Source organism: Ornithorhynchus anatinus, chromosome 16, assembly GCF_004115215.2.
Source record: "Ornithorhynchus anatinus isolate Pmale09 chromosome 16, mOrnAna1.pri.v4, whole genome shotgun sequence".
NCBI lineage: Eukaryota > Metazoa > Chordata > Mammalia > Monotremata > Ornithorhynchidae > Ornithorhynchus > Ornithorhynchus anatinus.
Window position 1 is genome coordinate 26,237,018 of NC_041743.1, and position 13,150 is coordinate 26,250,167.

Sequence of the window (13,150 nt, forward strand, 5' to 3'; positions counted from 1 at the left end):
ATGGATGGGAAGAATTATTATTTTTACATGCTGGGTCATTCAGAGTTGCCATGTTCTGTGCAGGCTGTGAATGCTTCTTTTTTGATCTTCCCAAAGCTTCTTGACCTTTACCAAGGATGACCAATGCTTTACAAAGTACAAAGTGAAATTACAGTCCTTGTTTCTATAAGCTTTTCTATATCGTAAGTTTAAACTAACAGTGATGAAGGTATTACAATTTTTAGTCTTAATACCGTAATTCCACACATCCTTTCTCCTTTCTCTTCCAACCCTTCTTTCACTTCACTGGCTCCAGAAGGAAGAACTACATCTCCCGAATCTCTAAAACCAAGGATTGCAGCATCCTCGTTTATGTTGTTCTTAGCACCCCTTTGCCCAGGTGTCTGGCCCTTCTTGACTGGGGAATAGTCAAACTCATTTTCCATTCTCTGCCCATTCCCTTCCCTTCCCTTCCCCAGCTCCTCAGTTTGAACATCAGCAAATATCTCTTCCTCTTAGAAAATGATCGAATATGAAAAAGGTCAAGTATTGCTTGACTTATTTACTTCTTGCCCTCAAAGGGCAGGTCATTTATAGAGAAAAGTCACATCCATCATCTAAGTAAAGGTGAAACAGGATTTCCAAACCTTTCCTTCTTGTAACCTTTGGGGAGCTTGCTGCTTCATTTGCCTGTCTAAAACAGGTTCGGGTGGCAGGATCCAATTCTAAGACAGGAGTCATTTCAATGGTGAAATTTTTCCAGCAACAAGGCAGTCATGTTCCGGTCTGATGAAGTATGGAAGTGTGGTACTGTTGTCTACCTCCTGCATGTTGTACTGAAACTTCACTCTGCCCCCAGTTTGGGGAAACTAAGCAGTGGCTCCTTGCCATTCCAAGGCTCTTTATTTGTGACTTCAGAACAGAAATGGCTTCAAAATGCAGGAGTCAAGGATGATGAAGAGGTGCCTTTGGAGCTCTGGAGAAGGGGGGGATATGTTTATCGAACCAAATGTGCCTATCCAACTGGATCCCACCGACACGATGTTAACACTGCCCTCATCCTACCATATTATCATTTACTTGGGGAGCAGAGGGTTTGGGCTTTTACAAAAGCCCCAGGTGGGAGGGAGGGGCAGGCCCCCATGTGGAGACTGTTTGTTTTATAGACTCTCTTACACCACTTGTGAGGCTTCTTACACCACTGGGCCAATGAGCAGGTCGCTGTATAAAAGTGAATTAGGAACTTAGCGAGAAGTATCAGCATTATTGTTATTTATTCATTTATGCTATTTGTTAAACACTTACTATGTCAATCACTATTCTAAGTGCTGGGGTAGATACAAGTTAATCAAGATAGATACAGTCACTGTCCCACCTGAAGCTCACAGACAAGTAGGAGGGAAAGCAAGTATTGACTCTCCATTGGGCAATTGAGGAAACTGAGGCACGGAGAAGTTAAGTGGCTTGCCTAAGGTCACGCAGCAGTCAAATGGTGGAGATGGGATTTCAACCCAGTTATTTTGATTCCCAGGCCTGTGCTTTATCCACTGGGCATGATGCTTCCCATTAGGTCCCATGGCTTTAGCATGTTCTGGGTACTAAGATGCTATTTAGTGCATTGTGGAAATCAGTTCCCAAAGGGAGACAGTGACCTGAAAGAGTTAAAGTAAAAAGCAAATGATCCAAATCTAGTTGGTCTCAATGAAAGGTTAGCTAAAGGAGGGCTAGCTCAAACAATTGGAAAACAAAATGTTTGGACAATGCACAAAACTGAATGCATGTTTGTCCGGGAGAGTTAAATGCAGTTTACAATTACTGGGAGAAACCCCAATAACAAATAGTTTATATACTTGGCTTGCTGTTGTAGTGCTTCCCCACGAATGGGCCAAAATCCTTAGGGTAAAATTTATACCCCAGAATGATATGCCCCAGGTGTTTTGCTGACTTTACCTTCCTAGCTGGGGATATACACTAGACATCAAGTCCAAAATCCCTCAGTTGCTTTGACATGGCTGCCCTGACTGTGATTTATAGAGAAATCTACCCTCTCCTGCCCCATCTGTGGTTTACTACTGTGATACTGTATTCCAAAGTAGAAGGGTATCAGCGGGCAAGAGGATAGGTAGGCCATTTTCATCTGAAAGGGATCGAACACTCCTGATGGGAGAAGCAAAGTGGCCTAATGGAAAGGGCACAGGATTGGGAGTCAGGAGCCCTGGGATTTGATCCTGGTTTTACCACTTATCTGATGTGTGATCTTGGACAAGTCACTTAAATTCCCTGTGCCTCAGCTTCCTCATGTTTAAAATGAGGATTCAATACCTGTTCTCCTTCTGCTTTAGACTGTGAGCCCCAGGTGAGAGAGGGACTTTGATTTGATTGCATTGTGTTGACCCCCACACCTAACACAGTGCTGGACACAGAATAAGCACTTAACAAATGCCCATCATTATTATTATTATTTTCATGGGTAACACTGCTGCTGACAATAATAATAATAATTATGGTACTTGTTAAGCCCTTACTACGAGCCAAGCATTCTACTAAAGCCGGGTAGATACAAGTTAATCGTTCATTGAATTGTATTTATTAAGCACTTACTGTGTGCAGAGCACCGTACTAAGCGCTTGGGAAAGTACGATACAAACCGGTTGGACCCAGTCCCTGTATCACGTGGGGCTCACGGTCTAAGTAATAATAATAATAATGATAATAATGTTGGTATTTGATAAGCGCTTACTGTTGTAAGCACTGGGGTAGATACAGGGTAATCAGGTTGTCCCACGTGAGGCTCACAGTTAATCCCCATTTTACAGATGAGGTAACTGAGACACAAAGTAGGATTTAATCCCCATTTTACAGATGAAGTAACTGAGGCACAGAGAAGTTTAATGACTTGCTCAAGGTCATGCAGCAGACACGTGGCAGAGCCCGGGTTAGAGCCCGGGCCCTCTGAATCCCAGGCCCCTGGTCTTGCCACTAGTCTCCTAAGATCAACCCATGAGCAGGCTTCTGTGACTAGCCTGTTTCTGAGGTTTATGTGTTAGTGTCAGGTCGTTTGGGGAACTTTCTGCTAAGTAGTCTAAAGAGTGGGTGCCATACAAGCAGAGAGTCCTTCATAACTCTCCATTTGAAGGGCCTTGGTCCAGTGAAGCTAACTGGACAGAGCAGCAGGAATCAATTCCTTGCATTTGGACAAGCCAATATCTGCAGGTGCTGGCAAGCCTCTTCCCAAAACAACACAGCCACGGGCCATAGTCAACATAAAGCAATCTGCAAAATAAACCACACACTAAGCTACAGGTGTCTTTTCTGGCACACCTGTATCAGAGGCAAAGCAAGTTTTATTGTTCAAGAATGACCATGAAATGGATCAATTAGGGCAGGAAATTGTGTCCCTGAAAAGCTGACGGTTTAGAGTTTCTCCCGAAGTTAGTTCATCTCTTTCCTCCATGCAGGCTATAATTTCAGTTTACTTTTCTAATGGATGCATTGATATTCATGGCATATCTGGCGTTGCCTTGTGGCCCTTGAAAAGCCTGAATAGAAAATCCTCTCTAAGGTGAATAGAAAATCCTCTCTAAGTTAAACAGAAAAGGTAGAAGGTGTGATGGGAAAGCAGCTTTTAAGGGAAATAAACCCTTAAAGATCTACCTATGCGATAGAACAGCCACATTAAGAAGCATCTTTAAATGGGCCAGTTAGACGTTTTAAAGCAGAGAGAAGTAAACTGTCACCATTTCATTATCTCAGATGGAATCTCTGAGAAAAATGAACGCCTTCTTTTGGATAATATTTATTGAAGTCCAACTATTGGTTGATTGATAAGTTGAAGTTAAACACTAAATTTCCTAATTCATATTTACTGATGTTAATTACTCACACTTGTAGGTAATGGAAAATAGTATCAGTCCTGACATGCTTCTTATATTGATACTTCTTATGCTTCTTAGTATTAGCTTGAAGAAAAGAAAATTTTATTCATCATGGCTGATACTATTTTCAACTACTTTTAGTGTGCAATCAGTGGAAAGCAGCAAGGTTGGTAGATTAAACCCCAGCCTGAGAGCCAGAGGACCTGGCTTTTAATTCCGGCTCTGTCTCTCATCTGCCTTGTGACCTTAGGCAAGTCACTTAACTTCTGTGTGCCTCAGTTTCCTCAACTGCTAAGTGGGGCTTCAATACCTGTTCTCCCTCATACTTAGATTGTGAGCTCCATTCAGGGCAGGGACTGTATCTGGCCCATTGCTTAGAACAGTGCCTGACATAGTAAGTGATTAACAAGTACCATTAAAAAAAAAAGATAATACAATACATTGGAACCTGTAGTTAGCCCTTGGTCATCTTCAGATTAGAAGATTTAACCTGAATGCAATTGTAGGCTGGATTGGGAAGATTTGGAGATTCAGCTTGTACCTTATCTAGGTACCAGACAGGGACTAACTCCTTCTCATCAGGTCTCAAAGAAAAGTCAGTTCCACTGACATGTAGCAGAAACCAGTCAGGCTCTGAGTCACTGTTAATCGTAGGCATCCAAAAGAAACCCTACAGCTTGTCTCTGGTTTGGCTACTGCCCAAAGCCAACCCTTGGACTCCAGAAGGTCAGGTTGAATTCAGGGCTGACCATCTATTTGTTGAGAAAGCTAGGATGTTCTCTAGACTGGAAGGCTTAATCGTTAAAATATTTGAAAGTAGCATTTTGATTGCAAAACTCATATTAGTATGCCTAAAATTAGAATGAACACCTAAGGACAAACACCTTTAGTTCTATAACACATGTTTCTACTATGAATTTTGGATAGAAAACTATAAGGCAATGAGGGAATGTTCTCCTATTAATGCAGTCTGTTTGGCAGAACATGATATGGTGGCAGCAAAAACGACTGTGCATATGCAAGTGGCATTAATCAAGGCACACACATTATAATGTGAGTTTTCTTTCACACAGTGTTGGTCAGAATCAAATGCTCACATAATACTGACTTTTTGATGCAAAATAAAATGTATATACAAACCCGGGAAGTAAGTTTTAAGACGGACTTTTCATTTCACTGAAGTGTATTTCAGCTTGTGTAGGAATCGTGGAGAATCAACCCTAGGGAGGGAGAGTAGGTGCAAAAATCCTTTTTAAGACGATCCTCTCTGTGTCATGGGAAGGAGCCTCTTTTAGACGCAGCTGGAGATTTGCATCTCTCCTTATGCCCCAATCCTAGGGCTGGCAAAGCTTCACCCTGAGAATAAACACCTATGTCTCAGCTTGTAACAATGCCAAACAAGCTATCCCCAGCTGGATCTGAGCTTTGTAAACCAGGGATAAAATTCAGTGCTGTGAGTCTTTCAAGTGACCATTTCTGAGGGCTGGTGCTATCTGGGTCTGCTCTCCTGGGAAGGAGGGAGAAGAGATTAACCGGCTAAGGGGGAAATGTCTTGTTCTTGCTGTGGGAAGCAGCTTGGCTCTGGGAGTATCACATTCTTTCTTGCTGGTGATACTGGTGGGGGTGGCACCATGGAATGAAGTAGCCTGATGCAGTGCCAAAACTAGAGAGTCCTGATCTGTGCACTATGGCCTCATGGATAGAACATGGTACTGGGAGTCAGAAGGACCTGGATTCTAATCCGGGCTCCACTCGTCTGCTGTGAGTCCTTGGTCAAGTCACTTCACTTCTCTGTGCCTCAGTTACCTCATCTGTAAAATGGGGATTAGGTCTGTGAGCCCCTATGAGGGAAAGGAACTGTGTCTAATCTGATTACCTTGTATCTACCCCAGGGCTTAGAATAGTGCTTGACGCATAGTAAGCACTTAACAAATACTATCGTTATTATTACTGTTATTATTATTATATTATGTGGGCAGAGCTGATTGATATTGGGTCCAGTCAGGGAGTGAAGAGATGAAGGGAGAAGGAAGTGGCTCCCGTGTTATTAAGCTGTGAATGTTCCTTTAATACTTGTGTGGCTCTGAGACTGTGTTTACCCAGAGCAAGAAGAAAACATCCAGCAAGTTTCGCTGTTATCGCCACCCCATAATTGAGTCAGAAGGACCTGGGTTCTAATCCCAGCTCTAGCCCTTGTCTGTTTTGTGACGTTGGGTAAGTCACTTAACTTCTCTGTGCCTCAGTTACCTCATTTATAAAATGGAGATTAAGAATGAGCCCCATGAGGGACAGGGACTGTACCCAACCTGATTAACTTCTATCTACCCAGCGCTTAGCACAAAGCCTGGGACATAGTAAGTGCTTAACAAATGCTAAAAAAACTCAACTCCAATAATGGCTCTCTTCAAATTGTGCCCTGCAAAGACAGAGTTCACAGTATCAGAAAGCAAATGTGAATCTTTCAAGCAATAGTCTTTCCCATATGAATTCTATAATATGTTCGCCGCACCCTCATGAACGCAGCACCTATTTACATACCTATAAATTATTCATCTATGTTAATATCTGTCTCCCCCGCTGGACTGCACCCTTGTTTTGACCAGAGAACATGTCTACCAACTCTTCCTTAGGCTTAGTAGTACAGTGCTCTGCACACAGTAAGTGTTCAATAAATGCCATGAATTGATTTATTGATTGGTTGAAGGTCAGCTGCCTGGCTAACCTCCAAATTAAACTTCCTTCAGATTCTCATCTATCATCTTAATGGGAAATATTTGGGAAAAGATAGAAAATGTAGGTCTATTTTTGCTACTAATAAATCACCTTAGCCTAATACTTTTCCAAAAATGTATGTCAACATGATGCTATTGTGTTTTGGAATGGATAAGTAGATCAATTCTTCAAGTGCCTAAAATGATTCACCTGAAAGTTAAGCCAAAGCGAAGAACATTTATTCATTAAGACCACTATGTGCACAATCAATCATTCAATCAATCGTATTTATTGAGCACTTACTGTGTGCAGAACATTGTACTAAGTGTTTGGGAGAGGACATTATAACAGAGTTGGTAGATGCTTTCCCTGCCCACAGTATACGCTAAACGGACTCCCAGTGAAAGAGTTAATGCTCCTCACAAAGTGCCTAATGTATATCGAGAATTTAATGTAGGTGCAAGACTGTCTATGTAAAAGGATGTTCCTGATTCATAGTGATTAGAGAGGGCACAAGAATCATGCACGGTACTCCAATACTGTGGGCTATTATAAAAAATGTAAAACTCAAAAGAGTGCATCACAAAATGCAGTTTATGTGTTTTGACAGGTGTAATTAATAATGTATGATGATATAGCAGAGCATGGCATACTAGTAAATGTGAGGTAGTCTTTTGAAAGAATGAATTAATTGTTAGTAACATGAGGCTTTGAAGCTTCTCTGAATGTTAATATTTTTCAGAAATTGTCGTGAGTCCATTAGATGTTTACTTGAAAAGAACTGGGAAAAAATAGAGCTAGCACAAGTTTTCTGTAACATCCCAATAGTCCTCCTCTATAGCTCCCTTCCCCAAAGATCTTAAAGATTTTAAAAACTGTAGCATATATTATAATTCATATGGAGGAAAACATTTTTCTGGAAGACAAAATCATTTACGTATGCTTTCTATGTGTTATTTCTACCAAGTGTCTGATGCTAAGAAGTGCAAGGATAAGAGTGATTAGATGAGAGAAATTTTCAGTCTGCTGGCGTGTCAAGTCAGTCAATCGTATTTTTTGAGCAATAACTGTGCAAAACACTTTACTAAGTGTCAGGGAGAGCACAATATAACAATATAGCAGTCACATTCCCTGCCTACATCGAGCTTACAGACTAGATCTCAACCCTTAATTAAGCCCTAAGAGTTTACTATCTATTAGACATTTTCCTTGACCTCTCTTTCTTTCAACCCCTATAATCAGTCTGTTCAGTTCATTTCAATATGATGCCAAATTCTGCCGGTTCTTCCTACATAACTATTCCAAAATCCACTCCTTCTTCTTCATCCAAATGGCCATCACCTTCATCTGGGCACTTGTCATTTCCCGGCCTGACATCAGCCTCCTGGCCAACCTCCCTGCCTCCAGCCTGTCATCTCTCCAGTACATCATTCAGCTGCCAGGATCATTTTTCTAAAACCTTATTTTGTCCACAAATCTCCTCTCCTCAAAACCTCCAATGATTGTCAATTCCTCTCTGCCTCAAGCAGTAACTTCTAACCATTGCCTTTAAGGTACTCACATCTCTCCTATTTATCTGCTCTCTTCCCCAACTATACCTCAGCTTGCATGGTTCATTTCTTTCAAGCTCACCTATTAACGCTGCACCATTCTCATCTTTCCTACTGTTGACCTTTTGCTCACATATTCCCCACTGCCTGAAATGCCTTTCCCTTTCACATCCAACAGATCATACCTCTCCCCATCTTCAAGCCCTTTGAAATAGCATTTCAGGAAGCATATCCTGATTAATTTTGAATTTCCCAACCCTATATCTTTCCTACTGCTACTTCAACACTTCTGTGCTATGTCAATATTTGGGTAGTTATCCCTCCCCTCCCCTTAACTCTTATCTGTAATTTATTTTAGGGACTGTCTCCCCAGCTAGGTTGTAGTCTTCTTGTATATTGCTCTGTAGTGTTTGATAAATGCTACTGATTGTTTGATGGGTGGAGGATCCTTCCTCTCTGTAGTGTGTTTGTTCATCATTAACCTTTTCTTTATACCCAGACTTCACTGTCAGCCATTTCCCACAACTCCCATTGGGCTGCTATCAGTCAGATATTCATGGAACATCAAGAATGTGTCTGTTTATTATCGTATTGTACTTTCCCAAGAGCTTAGTAGAGTGGTTTGCACACAGTTAGTGCTCCATAAATACAATTGAATGAAAACAGACAGGAGATGCAGTGTTTTAGAGGGAATCAATTCTCCTCTTGATAATCGACTTAGGAAATTGGGGATCTTCATTTACTAACTGCCATCATATATCATTGAGAGCCCTCAGATTTTAAAACCTTCCAGATCCAGAGGCTGGCAGGAACAAACAGAGCCACAAATTGGGAAAAAATGGGCCCAATGCAAGGTGTCCAATGCATGCACTTAATGGGAGTTCGCTGTAATTTAACTAACATGCTCAGTATTGACTTTGTAGTCCATTATGAATCAAGGCACTAGCCTGTTTTGACAGTTTTGATTTTCAAGACTTCCCCGTGGCTTTTAGTACTTTTTTGTACATCTTCATTAGGATTTTAAAAGCAAAGATCTTTGCTTACATTTAAAATACTACATTCTTCCCGGGCTGCAGAGCATCAGCGGTCCTTGCTAATGGATTTCTGAATGCCATTTTCATTATTTAATTCTTATAGCGCTCCACTCCCTCTATTATTACATTTGCTTTTGTAAAGTGTATCAGTCTACTTGCCACATCTTACCAGCCTTTAAATATTTTTCATGTTTACCATTAATAAAAATGGTTGGTGATTCATTTCTGTAAGCAGGATGAATCGTTAACCCAGTCTATGTTTGGCACCAAAATGAAATGTATCATCTATTGATCACACTTAATAGCAGTTTTGCTAAGAGCTTTGCCCTGTCTCAATGTGCCATGGTGGTGAAGATATTATACTTCATTACATTAGGGACAAAAAAAAAGTCAAGATAGTATAGCTCAGAGCTTTCTGGATTTGGGACTCTATAATATCCTAAAAGATATTAAAGATAGCAGATAACATTATTTATGGGAGGAGGAATAATAACGTGCCACACCATGTGTTATTTTTATATCCTTTGACCTGACGCCTAAACTCTTTTTGGTGCTATTGCTGATTTTCATATTCTCGTTTACTGACTCATTGGCCTGTTAGCCTGAAATACATTTTGGATGTTTGTGAGATAAGTATGCGATAATTACCTCAATGGATGATACCTATTTCTAAAAAATCTGTTCACAAAATGATTATATGGCTAAATGATCAGCTCCTTAGTTCAGTTTCACATTATATAGGACATACTTAACAACCACTGGCTGGATGGAATCACAAATAGCATTGATCTCCTATCCTTGAAGCTAGGTTCACCAAAACACAACTGGGCTGAGTAGGACATTTGAGGAAAATGGATGTCGGCAGGATAATATAGTATACACTAATATATTATAAATTACAACAGTGAAGCATCACGGCCTATTGAGAAGAGCATGGGCCTGGGAGTCAGATAAAAACATGCAGTGACTGGTTTGATTATAGCTAAAAGTCATCCAACATGGTACCAGGAGGGAATTTATAATAATACGGGGGAGAATAAGAAACATCTACCAAACTATGGAATAACTGAGCCCCATTGAAGGACGGGGACCCTGTCGAAAACAGTTTTTACTGGAGGTTCAAGAGGATCTGACAGCTATTGGTTTCGGCCTCAGAGAGGATGAGAAAAAGGTTGGATTTTCATATATCTCATAAGGGAAGAGCTTCCCCGGTTCCTCATGCAGCAGGCACACAATAAATATGACCCATAGATGATAATGATGTTGGTATTTGTTAAGCGCTTACTATGTGCAGAGCACTGTTCTAAGCGCTGGATAATGTTGGTATTTGTATTTGTTAAGTGCTTATTATGTGCAGAGAGAACACTGTTCTAAGCGCTGGGGTAGATACAGGGTCATCAGGTTGTCCCACGTGAGGCTCACAGTCTTAATCCCCATTTTACAGATGAGGGAACTGAGGCACAGAGAAGTTGTGACTTCCCCACAGTCACACAGCTGACAAGTGGCAGAGGCGGGATTCAAACCCGTGACCTCTGACTCCCAAACCCGGGCTCGTTCAGTCTCAGATTTTTTTTATGGTCTTTGTTAAGTGCTTACTATGTGACAGGCACTGTACTGAGCACTGGGGCAGATTCAAGGTTTTCAGGTTGGACAGAGTCCCTGTCTTGCATGGGACTCATAGTCTTAATCCCCATTTTACAGATGAGGTAACTGAGGCACAGAGAAGTTAAGTGACTTGCCCAAGGTCACACAACAGACAAGTGACAGAGCTGGGATTGGAACCCAGGTCCTTCTGACTTCCAGGCCCTTGCCCTATCCACTAGGCCATCCTGCTTCTTCACTGATTGATAATCCAGAGATTTCAATATTGCCGTTTCCCAAAACGGGAGACAGTTGAAAGATTCATACTTCCTTTATGATATCAGGTATAGGGCAAAATTTGACTGTCTATTTAAATAATTCTAAAGAAACTAGGGCTAAGCTGCAATTTTGAATGCCTAGCTGAATTCTTCATTAAACATCAAATAATTGTTGGCAAAGGAAATGAGACACATATGGGAAAAAGCTATTGGAAAAGGATGACTGGATTTTTGCAGAACCATTAAAATATGTCAAGCAGATGAGGCTAATTCTTTATAAATAATATTGATTGGCAATGACAACAGGCAAGGTTATATGGCAGTGAAGAACCAGAATTAAGGAAAGGTGGATCAAGAAAACAATGACAAGACAACAAGAATGGAAATTTTATTAACTGTGCAAAAATTATGCCAAGAGTTTGAATCACAAAAGTGTTCTCCATTTGGATCAAACAATTCCTGCTGCAGTGGATTTGATTATTTTGCATTAGTTTGTAATAGCAGAGGAAATTCAGGAACTAAAATATAGCAGCATATACAATCAATTAAAAATGACAGCCACCGCCTTGAGCAACTTACAGTGAGTAAGAAAGAAGCTGACTGTGGATGCATCAAGACAGACATGATGGCAGAAAATATGAAAATGAAGAGAAAACTGCAGTATAACAGGCATTCTCATTGTTTATCTAAATTAAAGAAAGACGAAAAAGGTTGTTGAATGGAAAATCACTTATAACTGCTACAAGCTGAGAAGATTAAAATAATAGGAATGGACAAATGATGTTTTGGAAAAATGCAGGTTTTATGGGAGATGACCAAAGATGCCCTAGAAAATCCTGAAGGACAGGTGAAAAACATGAGGATCCATGACAATTCGTGAGCACAGAAAACAGAGAACTAGAGTCAGAATCTCAGCTGCAAGACTAACTAAAACTGCCTTCAAAGCGGTCAGATTTTTCTCTAAAGGACAACTCTAGGCATTATGCTGATAAGAAAAAACATTGTTGTTTTTGTCTTATGCTATCGAGTCGTGTCTGACCCATAACGACACCATGGACACATTTCTCCCTGAATGCCCCACCTCCATCTGCAGTTGTTCTGGTAGTGTATCCATAGAATTTTCTTGATAAAAATAAGGAAGTGGTTTCCCATTGCCTCCTGCTCGGTAAACCTGAGTCTCTGCCCTCAACTCTCTCTCATGCCGCTGCTGCACAGCACAGGTGAGTTTTGACTTGTAGCAGATTGCCTTCCAATCTCTAACCACTGTCCAAGCTAGGAATGGAATGGTTAGGCCACTGCTTGACTCTCCCTCCCATAGTCAAGAATGGTAGAGTACTGGAAATTCTCCAGGTGCGACCCTGAGAGGTGAAGAAAGGGCATTACTTTCCTAGTAAATTCATTCCCTTTAATAGTCATGTTCAAATCTTTGGGATCGATCAATCATTATACCCTTGTGGGAGAGTTATTCGAAGATTAGACATGATCCCTGCCCTTGAAAGGTTTACAGTCTAGTTGGAAAGACAAGCATTAAAATAATTTACAGGTAGGAAGAAGGGATAGATTATATAAAGAGCACATACGTGCGAGAACCCAAAGACTCAAATGCCACGGAAGTGCTGAAGAGGTAGCCAGGTAAGATGAAGATGGTGGAGGGGAAGCAATAAAAGATGGGGCTCACAGTCTAAGTAGGAGGGAGAACAGGTATTGAAACCACATTTTACAGATGAGGGAACTGAGGCACAGAGAAGTTAAGTGACTTGCGTAAGGCCACACAGCAACCAAGTGGCAGAGCGGGGATCCAACACCACTGTGTTTCTAGACTGTTTCTATTCATTTTTAAATTTTCTATCACCATGTTTATCTTGTCCCTCTTGTTCACTATAAATTGCTTAAGGAGGTGATTGTCATGTTTAATGAATGTACTGCTGTTTTTTAATTCCTGAATCATCTTTGTTACTATTGCTTAATGCAAAATGACCATATTACAGAACAACAGATATTTCCAAATAGAGGACATCTTTATGCCTAATGACCATTTTGCAGCCCAGTGACGTTTACATTCTCATTGTCTTGTCAGGTTTTCTTGAGCCACCTTTTCCTAATTCTGGTTCTTCCTGCCTGTTGTTATGGATGATCCATAT

General features: G+C 40.8%; 1 non-coding gene across 1 annotated transcript; it reads right to left on the minus strand.

The window, feature by feature from the left end:
* Window positions 1-12,239: 12,239 nt before the first annotated feature.
* LOC114817527 lies at window positions 12,240-12,377 on the minus strand. Its single transcript, XR_003765390.1, has one exon. It is a non-coding gene; the product is annotated as a small nucleolar RNA SNORA7 (small nucleolar RNA).
* Window positions 12,378-13,150: the final 773 nt, after the last annotated feature.